General features: G+C 51.5%; 1 protein-coding gene across 1 annotated transcript in view; it reads right to left on the bottom strand.

Annotated features, from left to right (window-relative positions):
- The window catches only part of LOC142557932 (uncharacterized), a 152,134-nt gene that overhangs the window by 4,829 nt on the left and 131,995 nt on the right, over nucleotides 1-15,310 (bottom strand). The gene's annotated exons all lie outside the window — the stretch shown is intronic.

The following is a 15,310-nucleotide window of genomic DNA, read 5'->3' as shown; positions in this document are numbered from 1 at the left end:
GCTCGAGAATGCCGCCCCTGGTCCTATGACAGAGCAAAATGCATACAGAACCACTTCTGATGTGGCGACCTCATTAAGTCATCGTTAAAAAAGTATGGGATGATCTTAAGCAAGCAAGAATTCATACTTTTTAATAGCATAGCATCTGCAGTCGCGGACCCATCATTCGGACAGGCTTGATAATTCGGCATACCTTACAGTGCACCTGAATCGAGCAGAAGGCACGATGATTTGTTTTGACCAGTTGCCAAAGCCTCCTTGAAACCGGGAGCACTGAAGTCTAGTGAATCCAGCAGCCGCCCACTGCGCTCAAACCACTGGACAAGCCAATCATCGTGGTTAATTTGTCGAAGCCTCGTTACGGTTTCACGTGGGTATGTGTTGTATGCCCCGTGCTTTTTTTTTTAAATAGCGACTCGGTCTCGGAAGATTCCTGTGGCTGTTGCAAATTTTAGTAGCTTAATATCATCGAGAAGCTTCAACTGCCGCCAACTCCACCTTAGATATCTGCGCCGAGGAGGGCGGAAACGAAGCGAATGCGAAGTACCCGGAAATGGCCGTTGCGAAGAAGGCCGCTAGGATTCGGCTATCGGAGCATCTCTGACTTCTGTTCAAGTAGGCAGGGGATAGAGATTGGGTCCGTGAATTGAGCGCACTCATGTCTCTGTGTAGGAGCAAGATAGATGTAGCAACAAATACAGACACGCCAGGTCGCATTGCAAGCATACCTGTGTGCAATACTGTGGGCATAATGTCGCTTTCTGCGAATCCGTTATTTCGGACTCGCGTTAATCCGAACGTTTAGGCGGTCAGCTATAGCCAATATGGCCGTTATATTCATTTCTTGGTGCTAAACGTTTCTGACAACAGTGTCAAGAGGGTGTACGTCATGCAGTGCTCCACCCTTAAACATATTTCTCGTGCACAAGAGGCGTGTTACATAGAAAGTTTTTATCTGCTGCTTTTAGTTTCTGTCTCAACGAGATTCTACTGAGTGGTGAGTCCTAGCGCCATCGATCTAATCCTCTGCTTTGGTTTCAGTGTCCGGCGATAGTGCTGAAGACCACGCCATTGTCACCGAAGAAGTGCACTACAAGCAAGGGGGTGGATCCCCACCCAGGCCGCCAGCGACGACCACGCCCAAAGAATTGACGAGTGCGCGAGTTGCTCATGCTGGCATTTCTCATACATTTTTCAAGCGCATCTTTCTTTTCTTGCCGCTTCATTCGACTTTTCTACTGCTGCTGCTGTCCTGTTTTCCACGCCCTTTCGGTGAGGGGGGTGACAACATTTACATGTTGTCGCCCTCTCCCTCTCCGAGACGTGGCGTGGAAGTCAGCACAGCAGCATATTGCCTAATGTTAGGGACGTGGAACAGGCATCTGTGAACCCTATCCAGCTAGAACGTCGTGGGCGTCGCCGCAATGGCATCTGGGAGGCTACAAGTCCGTGTTAGTTCACCGTAAGACCATGGCACAAGCTGCAGCGCTTACTTTTCTACTCACCTACAACAGCCCAGAGGGGATAAAGTATAGTGGAAAGAGAAGAGAATGCTTGAAACCATCAGTCGGGCGAAACGTGTATAGAAAAGTCACTCTTCACTCGTGGCAGCTTGCATACATCGGATGAACGTCGAATATTGGAAATGCGTCGTCAGAAAGCACTCTTCGTTTGGGGTCTCTCCGATAAAACAAACGCTGCTAATATTAGAAAATTATTATTATAGAATTATTAGTTTTATTAATAAAATTTGTCGGGTAATTTCTAGCTTTCTGCTGTTTATGAAAAATAAATGACATGCTGGCTTTTTACATGCGGACAAACGACAAAACATGCTGACGCAAAGCCGCTCTAAAGAACTGCGGCGTCCAGACGACCGCAAGCAGTACTTGTGAGAGAATGGCTCTGCTAACTTACTCGCAGGCTACGAAAAATAACGCGCAACAACGCCTCAACCAAACTCGTCTGGATGCATGTTTTCTGCAACACGTAGACAAACACGGGTGGGGCACGCAAGGTAACCCTTAACATTACACGATGACTGCCGTAAGCCATCAGCGTCATCGCCGAAAATCACCAGTGAACCCAAACAGTACCCAAAATTTCGCTTACATCGATTACCATGGTGCATGGGGTGTGCATGAGTACTTTTTATTGTATTCAATAGAGGTCAGATTGAAGCCAAATGGCCAGTTGTTCCCGCGCATAAGCGTCAGAACCTTCACTGTACAAACACAAATCACGGGCTGAGAAGCGCATTACCACTGACCTTATATTGACTAGGAATGCCTATTTCGGTACTTTGTGCCTATAATTGGCTATTTTCCGTCTTAGCAATTAGACATCTTTCTTCGCTCATCCTTTTTGTATCACAAACACAATCGGTAACTTTTTTTCCACAACACGTGAGAGCACTGGCAGAAGTTGTTACTATTGCCAAAGATCTAGCATTACGAACTAGCAAAACACTAGTTGCGTTGTCAACTCTAGTTCAGTCTTTCAAGGCGTCACCATCTGCCTGATACTATTTAGTAACGCCGGGGAAAATATTAATAGTTGCCTGCTTCAGCAGTGCAGCTGGAACTTTATGTTACACCGCAGGCCGGGATTTTAGAGAGAGAAACTCAATACATTATAAGTAAGGTATCATCTGTACATGGCAGCTAGAAAACCCAGACATGGGCACCCTCACAAGAGCGCGCCCTTACGAGGGTCTTCAGCCTAATCTCTCCTCCCCCTCGCATGGTGAAATGACGGTGAGGTGAGGTTCGCCTTAGGGAAGCTTGGTGAAGGTGAAGTAAGGGAGGGCGAAAGTTCTCAGGTGATGGCGAGAGAAGGCATGATTACAATGTGAGGTTAAATAAGGAAAAAGCAATGTATATTGTTAAAGTGCAGAAAATTCACTCAGATTGATGCAAGGTAGGTTGAAAGTCTAAAGTTTAGAAGCGCACTGGCAGTATGTCTTTCTAGTGCAGATGCACGTCGAAGCTCACTTTTATATGACTAAAATGAGTAAAACTGTAAATGGCTGTTGACGTTAGCTGCAACTAAACCTATTGAAAGCTGTAGCCGTGGAAAGCAGAAACGAAAGCAGGAGGTGAGACGGGGACTTTCTTGCGTCACACCGACAATTTTCCTGTACTGAGCGTCGGCATTCTTCGCAACCAAGCAAACTAGCACAGCGAAGGATGAAAGAGCGAAGGCGGAGCGCAGCGGGCGAGGAAAGACGGCGAGAGCGAGGCCAGCACGACGAGAAAAGTGGAGGAGGAGGGTATGGCGAAAGCAGGAGAAGAAAAGCGTAGTGGAGCGCAAGCCGTGGTCTGCAGGGACGATCGCTGCGAGATGGCGCCAGAGCAGCGCGTGCTTTGTCTGTTCCACAATGGCGCCATCGATAAGGCATGCTGCGAGCTACCATATATGGAAACAAAGCGATGCATGAGCGGAGGTCTGTCTGTGGCGTTTGCTGTGGGGCCACATGGCGTTCTGCTACATGCCGCACGAGACAGACCATCTGCGCCAGCCAATATATAGCGAAATGAAAACACATGTAGAGCTGCGCTCACATTTTGCATTAGCGAGTATGGTAATCGTCGGTGAATTTTTTTCACTGATCACTACATCTCTGCGCACTTCTTTATCGCAGGTAAACATTTAGGAATTTACCTTTGCTTGCTTTTATTGAATAAGCAAGAAACCCACTGTGAGGTTCTCAGCCACTGAGAGCGTTTGTTGACGTAGGAGCTAAAGGAAACATCTAGGTGAACAAAAACATGTCGGTAATAAAGCTAGAGCTCGTCTACAGTACAACCAAAACTTGTTTCATTCTTCAGCCCCTGCATGTCAACGACAGTCAAACGATTTTAATTAAAGCAAACAGTCAGATGAAATGTTTTAACTTAACCTCCACAACATCCAGTTGCTGCAATGATTATCAAGAATATGCAGAGCAGAATAGTTCAAAACAGTAACGCGTAGCTGTTTATTATCCATTTAAAAATTCGAACGAATGCTCTGTTTTGAAATCACCGTAAAACTAGCCCAAAACTTTCGCCATGAAAGACAGCGCCAGCAGTTTATTAGAACCACGACAGAACTCGGTAGATACATTCATGTTCCATCTAACCATCTATTAAAAAAAAAGTAATGGTAAGCTTCGTGCTGTTATCATAATATTGCTAGAAATGTATTCGCTTCGGCGTTTCAGTGCATGAATGTAGGCTTATTTAACTGAGAGAAAGTACAATGCCTTCAACTAAAGATATGCAACTGCTGTAGCATAAACGGAAGACTTGCGTTCATGCTTAGCAAAAGCAGCATTATTTTCTGAGCCACAACGGCTGGCATGCACTCAGAAACACTCAGCTTTGATAAAGTTATTCGCATTCTAAGTGACATCTCACATTGTCACAAATTCAACAGGAAGATTTACCGCCACAGAAACAAGTGCGGAACATGTTTATATTTTCGGGCAGAGCTTTCGCATGAAAGAGATTCTTCATGCAGCGAGAAAAGCGAGGTAGTCACGAATAATTGCGCGACCTGCCAGAAGGCTCGGCAGTTTGAAACACATGTACATGTTCATCAAATGCATTCTTATTTTCCTTTGAGTGCGCGTGATGCCCGTAACTGTATAGTAGAATATTAAAGTACTACATAAGCAACTTTCTTGCACGTGTAAGCGTAGATGCCCCCCGTCTGTCGAATCGGCGAGATCGTCTCTGTCGTCAAAAGGGAAGCGAGTGCCGGAGAAGGAAGGCGCCTGAGGGTGGACAAGAAAATCGCCCCGCTCGCACCATTCCGTTTGGATTTCAACGCCGTGATGCTCGCTATGCATGCTTAGAACGCCTCTTCTTTCGACTTGTAGCATTAGGCGGTGTCCAATTAGGATACCACGCGGCGCACCGTCGATATCAAAATATAAATATAGCGTCCGAAACCGCGCCCACAACCTGTCCATTTATGCTTCGACACCGCGATGCTCACTCCCAATGCTCGCTTCGTCTGTTCTTTCCATTTCTAGCAATGTGCCCTTTCCATATGGCACTCCAGGCAACGCACCGTCGAGACAAATGAAGCCTCCGAGACAGCCTTCACGCCCCTTCCAATAACGCTTCGTCACTGCGGTGCTCGCTGCGCATGTTCAAGGAGTCTCGTCTTTCCATCTTTAGCCATACGCGATTTCTCTTTGGCACAACAGGCGACGCACCCTCGAGCCGAATGAAGCCTCCGAGACCGCCTTCGCGCTCCTTCCGTTTGGGCTTTGACAATGCGGTGCTCGCAGAGCATGTTCGAGGAGTCTCTTCTGTAAAACGCTAGCGATATGCGATTTACCTTTGGCACAACAGGCCACGCACCACCGAGAGCAATGAAGCCTCCGATACCGCCTTCAGGGCCCCTTCCGTTTGGGCTTCGACAATGCGGTGATCGCACGGCGTGTAAGAGGAGTCTCTACTGTAAAACGCTAGCGACATGCGATTTCCCTTTGGCACAACAGGCGACACACCATCGAGACCAATGAAGCCTCCGAGACAGCCTTCGTGCCCCTTCCGTTTGGGCTTCGACAATGCGGTGCTCGCAGGGCATGCTCGAGGAGTCTCTTCTGTAAAACGCTAGCGATATGCGATTTCCCTTTGGCACCAACAGACGACGCACCATTGAGAAAAATGAAGCCTCCGTGACCACCTTCCCGCCCCTTCTTTTTGGGCTTCGACAATGCGGTGCTCGCAGGGCATGTTCGAGGAGTCTCTTCCGTAAAACCCTAGCGATATGCGATTTCCCTTTGGCACAACAGGCTACGCACCATCAAGAACAATGAAGCCTCCGAGACCCCCTTCACGCCACTTCCATTTCTGCTTCATCACTGCGGTACTCGTTGTGCATGTTCAAGGAGTCTCTTCTTTCCATTTCTAGCCATATGCGCTTTCCCTTTGGCACAACAGCCGACGGACCGTCGAGACCAATGAAGCCTCCAAGACCGCTTTCGCGCCCCTTCCGTTTGGGCTTCGACAATTCGGTGCTTCCTGTGCATGTTCGAGGCGCCTCTTCTGTAAAACGCTAAAGATATGCGATTTCCCTTTGGCAAACCAGGGGACGCACGATCGAGACCAATGAAGCCTCCGAGAAAGCGTTCGCACCACTACTTTTTGGGCTTCGACAATGCGATGCCCGCAGGGCATGTTCGAGGAGTCTCTGCTGTAAAACGCTCGCGTTATGCGATTTCCCTTTGGCACAACAGGCGATGCACCATCGTGACCAATGAAGCCTCCAAAACCGCCTTCGAGCCCCATCCGTCGTGCTTCGACACTGCAGCGCTCGCGGAACATGTTCGAGGAGTCTTTTCTGTAAAACACTAGCGATATGCGACTTCCCTTTAGCACAACAAGACGCACCATCGAGACCAGTAAAGCCTCCGAGACCGCCTTCGCGCGCTTTCCGTTTGTGCTTCGACACAGCCGTGTTCGCAGTGCATGTTCGAGGAGTCTCTTGTGTAAAACGCTAGCCATATGCGATTTCCCTTTGCCACAACAGGCGACGCACCATCGAGACCAATGAACCCACCAAGACCGCTTTCGCGCACCTTCCGTTTCGGCTTCGACAATACGGTGCTTGCTGTGAATGTTCGAGGCGTCTCTTCTGTAAAACGCTTGAGATATGCGATTTCCCTTTGGCACAACAGGCGACGCACCATCGAGAACAATGAAGCCTCAGAGACCGCCTTCCCGCCCCTCATTTTGGGCTTCGAGAATGCGGTGCTGGCACGGCGTGTTCGAGGAGTCTCTTCTGTAAAACGGTAGCGATATACGATTTCCCTTTGGCAGAACAGGCGACGCACCATCGAGACCGATAAAGCCTCAAAGACCACCTTCGCGCGCCCTCCTTTTGTGCTTCGACAATGCGGTGCTCGCAGTGCATCTTCGAGTAGTCTCTTCTGTAAAACGCTAGCGATACGCGGTTTCCCTGTGGCAAAACAGGCGAGGCATCATCGCGACCAATGAAGCCTCCAAGACCGTCTTCGGGCCCCATCCGTTTGTTCTCCGACAATGCGGCGCTCGTACTGCATGTTCGAGGAGTCTCTTCTGTAATACGCTAGCGATATGCGATTTCCGTTTGGCACAAGAGGCGACGCACCATCGAGACCAATGAAGCTTCCAAGTCCGCCTTCACGCACCTTCCGTTTCGGCTTCGACAATGCGGTGCTTGCTGTGCATGTTCGAGGCGTCGCTTATGTGAAACGCTAGAGATATGCGATTTCCCTTTCCCACAACAGGCGACGCACCATGGAGACCAATGAAGCCTAAAAGACCGCCTTCGCGCCCCATCTGTTTGTGCTTTGACAAGGCGGCGCTCGTAGTACATGTTCGAGGAGTCTCTTCTCTAAAACGCTAGCGATATGCGATTTCCGTTTGGCACAACAGGCGACACACCATCGATACCAATGAAGCCTTCAAGACCACCTTTGCGCCCCATCCGTTTGTGCTTCGACACTGCGGTGCTCGCAGTGCATGTTCGCGGCGTCTCTTCTGTAAAACGCTAGCGATTTGCGATTTACCTTTGGCACAACAGGCGACACACCATCGCGACCAATGAAGCCTCCAAGACCGCTTTCGCGCACCTTCCGTTTCGGCTTCGACAATGCGGTGCTTGCTATGCATGTTCGAGGCGTCTCTTCTGTAAAACGCTGGAGATATGCGATTTCCCTTTCGCACAACAGGCGACGCACTATCGAGACCGATGAATCCTGAAAGACCGCCGTCGCGCGCCTTCCGTTTGTGCTTCGACACGGCGGCGCTCGCAGTGCATGTTCGAGGAGACTCTTCTGTAAAACGCTAGCGATATGCGATTTCCGTTTGGCACAACAGGCGACGCACTATCGAGACCAATGAAGCCTCAGAGACCGCCTTCGTGCCCCTTCCGTTTGGGCTTCGACAATGCGGTGCTCGCAGGGCATGCTCGAGGAGTCTCTTCTGTAAAACGCTCGCGATATGCGATTTCCCTTTGGCACAACAGACGACGCACCATCGAGAAAAATGAAGCCTCCGTGACCACCTTCACGCCCCTTCTTTTTGGGCTTCGACAATGCGGTGCTCGCAGGGCATGTTCGAGGAGTCTCTTCCGTAAAACCCTAGCGATATGCGATTTCCCTTTGGCACAACAGGCTACGCACCATCAAGACCAATGAAGCCTCCGAGACCCCCTTCACGCCACTTCCATTTCTGCTTCATCACTGCGGTACTCGTTGTGCATGTTCAAGGAGTCTCCTCTTTCCATCTCTAGCCATATGCGCTTTCCCTTTGGCACAACAGCCGACGCACCGTCGAGACCAATGAAGCCTCCAAGACCGCTTTCGCGCCCCTTCCGTTCGGGCTTCGACAATTCGGTGCTTCCTGTGCATGTTCGAGGCGCCTCTTCTGTAAAACGCTAAAGATATGCGATTTCCCTTTGGCAAACCAGGGGACGCACGATCGAGACCAATGAAGCCTCCGAGAAAGCCTTCGCACCACTACTTTTTGGGCTTGGACAATGCGATGCTCGCAGGGCATGTTCGAGGAGTCTCTGCTGTAAAACGCTCGCGTTATGCGATTTCCCTTTGGCACAACAGGCGATGCACCATCGTGACCAATGAAGCCTCCAAAACCGCCTTCGAGCCCCATCCGTCGTGCTTCGACACTGCAGCGCTCGCGGAACATGTTCGAGGAGTCTTTTCTGTAAAACCCTAGCGATATGCGATTTCCCTTTGGCACAACAGGCGACCCACGAGCGAGGCCAGCCAAGCCTTCAAGACCGCCTTCGCGACCCATCCGTTTGTGCTTCGACAATGCGGCGCTCGCAGTGCATGTTCGAGGAGTCTCTTCTGTAAAACGCTCGCGATATGCGATTTCCGTTTGGCACAACAAGACGCACCATCGAGACCAGTAAAGCCTCCGAGACCGCCTTCGCGCGCTTTCCGTTTGTGCTTCTACACTGCCGTGTTCGCTGTGCATGTTCGAGGAGTCTCTTGTGTAAAACGCTAGCCATATGCGATTTCCCTTTGCCACAACAGGCGACGCACCATCGAGACCAATGAACCCACCAAGAGCGCTTTCGCGCACCTTCCGTTTCGGCTTCGACAATGCGGTGCTTGCTGTGAATGTTCGAGGTGTCTCTTCTGTAAAACGCTTGAGATATGCGATTTCCCTTTGGCACAACAGGCGACGCACCATCGAGAACAATGAAGCCTCAGAGACCGCCTTCCCGCCCCTCATTTTGGGCTTCGAGAATGCGGTGTTGGCACGGCGTGTTCGAGGAGTCTCTTCTGTAAAACGGTAGCGATATACGATTTCCCTTTGGCAGAACAGCCGACGCACCATCGAGACCGATAAAGCCTCAAAGACCGCCTTCGCGCGCCCTCCGTTTGTGCTTCGACAATGCGGTGCTCGCAGTGCATCTTCGAGTAGTCTCTTCTGTAAAACGCTAGCGATAGGCGGTTTCCCTGTGGCAAAACAGGCGAGGCATCATCGCGACCAATGAAGCCTCCAAGACCGTCTTCGGGCCCCATCCGTTTGTTCTCCGACAATGCGGCGCTCGCAGTGCATGTTCGCGGCGTCTCTTCTGTAAAACGCTAGCGATTTGCGATTTACCTTTGGCACAACAGGCGACACACCATCGCGACCAATGAAGCCTCCAAGACCGCTTTCGCGCACCTTCCGTTTTGGCTTCGACAATGCGGTGCTTGCTATGCATGTTCGAGGCGTCTCTTCTGTAAAACGATGGAGATATGCGATTTCCCTTTCGCACAACAGGCGACGCACTATCGAGACCGAAGAAGCCTGAAAGACCGCCTTCGCGCGCCTTCCGTTGTGCTTCGACACGGCGGCGCTCGCAGTGCATGTTCGAGGAGTCTCTTCTGTAAAACGCTAGCGATTTGCGATTTACCTTTGGCACAACAGGCGACACACCATCGCGACCAATGAAGCCTCCAAGACCGCTTTCGCGCACCTTCCGTTTTGGCTTCGACAATGCGGTGCTTGCTATGCATGTTCGAGGCGTCTCTTCTGTAAAACGCTGGAAATATGCGATTTCCCTTTCGCACAACAGGCGACGCACTATCGAGACCGATGAAGCCTGAAAGACCGCCTTCGCGCGCCTTCCGTTTGTGCTTCGACACGGCGGCGCTCGCAGTGCATGTTCGAGGAGTCTCTTCTGTAAAACGCTAGCGATATGCGATTTCCGTTTGGCACAACAGGCGACGCACCATCGAGGCCAATGAAGCCTCCGAGACCGCCTTCACGCCCCTGCCGTTTGGGCTTCGACAATGCGTTGCTCGCAGTGCATGTTCAAGGAGTCTCTTCTGTAAAACGCTAGCGATATACGATTTCCCTTTGGCAGAACAGGCGACGCACTATCGAGACCGATGAAGCCTACAAGACCGTCTTCGCTCGCCATCCGTTTGTTCTCCGACAATGCGGCCCTCGCAGTGCATGTTCGAGGTGTCTCTTCTGTAAAACGCTAGCGATATGCGATTTCCCTTTGGCACAACAGAAGACGCACCATTGAGACCAATGAAGCCTCCGGAACAGCCTTCTCACCCATTCTTTTTGGGCTACGACAATGTGTTGCTCGCAGGGAATGTTCGAGGAGTCTCTTCTGTAAAACGATAGCGTTATGCGATTTTCCTTTGGCAGAACAGGCGACGCACCATTGAGACCGATGAAGCCTCCGAGACCGCCTTCGCGCGCCTTCCGTTTGGGCTTCGACACTGCCGTGTTCGTATTGCATGTTCGAGGAGTCTCTTCTGTAAAACGCTAGCGATATGCCATTTCCCTTTGGCACAATAGGCGACGCACCATCGACACCTATGGAGCCATCAAGACTGCCTTTGCGCCCCATCCTTTGTGCTTCGACAATGCGGCGATCGCAGTGCATGTTCGAAGAGTCTCTTGTGTAAAACGCTAGCGATATGCGATTTCCCTTCGCCACAACAGGCCACGTACCACCGAGACCAATGAACCCTCCAAGACCGCCTTCGCGCCACATGCGTTTGTGCTTCGACAATTCGGTGCTCGCAGGGCATGTTCGAGCAGTCGCTTCTGTAAAACGCTAGCGGTATGCGATTTCCCTTTGACACAACGGGTGACGCACCATCGAGACCAATGAAGCCTCCTATACCGCCATCACGCGCCTTCCATTTCTGCTTCGTCACTGCGGTACTCGCTGTGCATGTTCCAGGAGTCTCTTCTTTCCATCTCCAGCCATATGCACTTTCCCTCTGGCACAACAGGCGACGCACTGTCGAGACCAATGAAGCCTCGGATACCGCCTTCGCGCGCCTTCCGTTTGTGCTTTGACACTGCCGTGTTCCCAGTGCATGTTCGAGGCGTCTCTTCTGTAAAACGCTAGAGATATGCGAGTTCCCTTTGCCACAACAGGCGACGCACCATCGAGAACGATGAAGCCTCAAAGACCGCCTTCGCGCGCCTTCCGTTTGTGCATCGACACGGCGGCGCTCGTAGCGCATTTTCGAGGAGTCTCTTCTGTAAAACGCTATCCATATGCGATTTCCCTTTAGCACAACAGGCGACGCACCATCGAGACCAATGAAGCCTCCAAGACCGGTTTGGCCCCCTTCCGTTTGGGCTTCGACAATGCTCGCGGGGCATGATTGAGGAGTCTCTTCTGTAAAACGATAGCGTTATGCGATTTCCCTTTTGCACAACAGGCGACGCACGATCGAGACCAATGAAGCCTCCGAAACAGCCTTCGCACCCCTTCTTTTTGGGCTTCGACAATGTGTTGCTCGCGGGGAATGTTCGAGGAGTCTCTTCTGTAAAACGCTAGCGATATGCGATTTCCCTTTGGCACAACAGGCCACGCACCATCGAGACCAATGAAGCCTCCGAGACCGCTTCACGCCCCTGCCGTTTGGGCTTCAACAATGCGTTGCTCGCAGTGCATGTTCGAGGAGTCTCTTCTGTAAAACGCTAGCGATATACGTTTTCCCTTTGGTAAAACAGGCGACGCACCATCGAGACCGATGAAGCCTGAAAGACCGCCTTCGCGCGCCTTCCGTTTGTGCTTTGACAATGCGGCGCTCGCAGTGAATGTTCGAGGCGTCTCTTCTGTAAAACGCTAGAGATATGCGATTTCCCTTTGGCACAAGAGACGACGCACCATCGAGACCAATGAAGCCTACCAGACCGCTTTGGCCCCCTTCCGTTTGGGCTTCGACAATGCTCGCAGGGCATGATCGAAGACTCTCTTCTGTAAAACAATTGCGTTAAGCGATTTCCCTTCGGCACAACAGGCGACGCACCATCGAGATCAATGAAGCATACGAGACCACCTTCGCGCCCCATCCATTTGGACTTCATCAATGCGGTGCTCGCAGGGCATGCTTGAGGAGTCTCTTCTGTAAAACGCTAGCGATATGTGATTTCCCTTTGGCACAACAGGCGACGCACCATCGAGACCAATGAAGCCTCCTAGACCGCCATCACGCGCCTTCCATTTCTGCTTCGTCACTGCGGTACTCGCTGTTCATGTTCCAGGAGTCTCTTCTTTCCATCTCCAGCCATATGCACTTTCCCTCTGGCACAACAGGCGACGCATCGTCGAGACCAATGAAGCCTCCGAGACTGCCTTCGCGCGCCTTCCGTTTGTGCTTTGACACTGCCGTGTTCGGAGTGCATGTTCGAGGCGTCTCTTCTGTAAAACGCTAGAGACATGCGATTTCCCTTTGGCACAACAGGCGACGCACCATCGAGACCAATGAAGCCTCCGAGACCGCCTTCACGCCCCTTCTGTTTGGGCTTCGACAATGCGGTGCTCGCAGTGCACGTTCGAGGAGTCTCTTCTGTAAAACGCTAGCGATATACGATTTCCCTTAGGTAGAACAGGCGACGCACCATCGAGACCATTGAAGCCTCCGAGACCGCCTTCGCGCGCCTTCCGTTTGTGCTTTGACACTGCCGTGTTCGGAGTGCATGTTCGAGGCGTCTCTTCTGTAAAACGCTAGAGACATGCGATTTCCCTTTGGCACAACAGGCGATGCAACATCGAGACCAATGAAGCCTCCTAGACCGCCATCACGCGCCTTCCATTTCTGCTTCGTCACTGCGGTACTCGCTGTGCATGTTCCAGAAGTCTCTTCTTTCCATCTCCAGCCATATGCGCTTTCCCTCTGGCACAACAGGCGACGCACCGTCGAGACCAATGAAGCCTCCGAGACCGCCTTCGCGCGCCTTCCGTTTGTGCTTCGACAATGCGGCGCTCGCAGTGCATGTTCGAGGAGTCTCTTCTGTAATACGCTAGCGATATGCGATTTCCCTTTGGCACAAGAGGCGACGCACCATCGAGACCAATGAAGCTTCCAAGTCCGCCTTCACGCACCTTCCGTTTCGGCTTCGACAATGCGGTGCTTGCTGTGCATGTTCGAGGCGTCGCTTATGTGAAACGCTAGAGATATGCGATTTCCCTTTCGCACAACAGGCGACGCACCATGGAGACCAATGAAGCCTAAAAGACCGCCTTCGCGCCCCATCCGTTTGTGCTTTGACAAGGCGGCGCTCGTAGTGCATGTTCGACGAGTCTCTTCTCTAAAACGCTAGCGATATGCGATTTCCGTTTGGCACAACAGGCGACACACCATCGATACCAATGAAGCCTTCAAGACCGCCTTTGCGCCCCATCCGTTTGTGCTTCGACACTGCGGTGCTCGCAGTGCATGTTCGCGGCGTCTCTTCTGTAAAACGCTAGCGATTTGCGATTTACCTTTGGCACAACAGGCGACACACCATCGCGACCAATGAAGCCTCCAAGACCGCTTTCGCGCACCTTCCGTTTTGGCTTCGACAATGCGGTGCTTGCTATGCATGTTCGAGGCGTCTCTTCTGTAAAACGCTGGAGATATGCGATTTCCCTTTCGCACAACAGGCGACGCACTATCGAGACCGATGAAGCCTGAAAGACCGCCTTCGCGCGCCTTCCGTTTGTGCTTCGACACGGCGGCGCTCGCAGTGCATGTTCGAGGAGTCTCTTCTGTAAAACGCTAGCGATATGCGATTTCTGTTTGGCACAACAGCCGACGCACCATCGAGACCAATGAAGCCTCCGAGACCGCCTTCACGCCCCTGCCGTTTGGGCTTCGATAATGCGTTGCTCGCAGTGCATGTTCAAGGAGTCTCTTCTGTAAAACGCTAGCGATATACGATTTCCCTTTGGCAGAACGGGCGACGCACTATCGAGACCGATGAAGCCTACAAGACCGTCTCCGCGCGCCATCCGTTTGTTCTCCGACAATGCGGCGCTCGCAGTGCATGTGCGAGGTGTCTCTTCTGTAAAACGCTAGAGATATGCGATTTCCCTTTGGCACAACAGACGACGCACCATCGAGACCAATGAAGCCTACGAGACCGCTTTGGCCCCCTTCCGTTTGGGCTTCGACAATGCTCGCAGGACATGATCGAAGACTTGCTTCTGTAAAACAATTGCGTTAAGCGATTTCCCTTCGGCACAACAGGCGACGCACCATCGAGACCAATGAAGCATCCGAGACCACCTTCGCGCCCAATCCATTTGGACTTCATCAATGCGGTGCTCGCAGGGCATGATTGAGGAGTCTCTTCTGTAAAACGCTAGCGATATGTGATTTCCCTTTGGCACAACAGGCGACGCACCATCGAGACCAATGAAGCCTCCTAGATCGCCATCACGCGCCTTCCATTTCTGCTTCGTCACTGCCGTGTTCGCACTGCGTGTTCGAGGAGTCTCTTCTGTAAAACGCTAGCGATATGCGATTTCCCTTTGGCACAACAGGCGACACACCGTCGAGACCAACGAAGCCTCCACGACCACCTTTGCGCCCCATCCACTTGTGCTTCGACACTGCGGTGCTCGCAGTGCATGTTCCAGGCGTCTCTTTTGTAAAACGCTAGCGATATGCGATTTCTCTTTGGCACAACAGGCGACGCACCATCGAGACCAATGAAGCCTCCAAGACCGCCTTCGCGCCCAATCCGTTTGTGCTTCGACACTGCGGTGCTCGCATTGCATGTTCGAGGAGTCTCTTCACTTCACTTCACTTTATTACCTTAAAGGCCCCCAGGATTGTGCGTAATACATAAGGGATGGGTAGCTAATAAAATAAATTGTATACACAAGGGAAAATTGTTTAGGTTCAAGTTTGCTCGCTGGTAAATATGTTAATTATACAGTTCAAAAATGTGAATGGGCAGGTGATTGCGGCGATGTCGTATAGAAGGCCGTTCCAGCCCGAGGCTGAACGTAGGAAGAATGATGTGGCAAAAGTGGTAGTGTGCGCACGTGGACGGGCGAC

Source organism: Dermacentor variabilis, chromosome 9 (assembly GCF_050947875.1).
Source record: "Dermacentor variabilis isolate Ectoservices chromosome 9, ASM5094787v1, whole genome shotgun sequence".
NCBI classification, from domain to species: Eukaryota; Metazoa; Arthropoda; class Arachnida; order Ixodida; family Ixodidae; genus Dermacentor; species Dermacentor variabilis.
Note: the sequence above shows the minus strand (reverse complement) of the source record. Positions and strands in the feature narration are given on the sequence as shown.